This window comes from Hetaerina americana, unplaced genomic scaffold (genome assembly GCF_022747635.1).
Source record: "Hetaerina americana unplaced genomic scaffold, ioHetAmer1.1.p SCAF_24, whole genome shotgun sequence".
NCBI classification, from domain to species: Eukaryota; Metazoa; Arthropoda; class Insecta; order Odonata; family Calopterygidae; genus Hetaerina; species Hetaerina americana.
Genome location: NW_027286808.1, coordinates 599,119 through 599,810, shown reverse-complemented (window position 1 = coordinate 599,810; position 692 = coordinate 599,119).

The following is a 692-nucleotide window of genomic DNA, read 5'->3' as shown; positions in this document are numbered from 1 at the left end:
TGCTTCAATGTCCGGGAATGTGCTTTAGCCAGTCATACTACTGAGGCATCCTCTTACACTCCGAGATTTTGGGAGCTTCAAAGAAACAAGATGTTGTTGTTGGATTTTTGCACTCTGATATTGTTGCATTGTAATTAGTGGATGGGCCAGTTAAAAGTTACTGTAACAGCATCTCCCTCAGTTTCTTGAAACCTTTATTTTGTTAACTTTGATTCTCATACCAGTCCTATCAAACTAATTTTCCTAACATCCGCAATGACAGTAACCCCTCTCCTAACTGGTCAACAAAATCTTGATCTACCCAGTTTTATGAATTACCTACCAACTTAAATTCCTATCGCCAGTCCCTCTCATACCATTGCCTCTAAATATGAGGTCAAGAGTATGGGTGATAATGAACACCCCTACCTTGCCCCTCTTCCTAACACTGCCAATCCCACCATCTGCCACATAAATCTGTGCAGTGCAACACATATACAGCTTGTGGATTAGACACCTATACCTATAGTCTACTCCTATTTTAATCAATACATTCCTTAATTATACCCATTTCACTCCATTGAATACCTTTTCAAAATCTAAAAAACAAATACATCCTGATGGCACTCAATATTCTTCCTTTAATGACTATGGCATCATGTGTACTTCTTCCCTTCCAGAACAAAAACTGGTCATCCCTATGTAATCATATG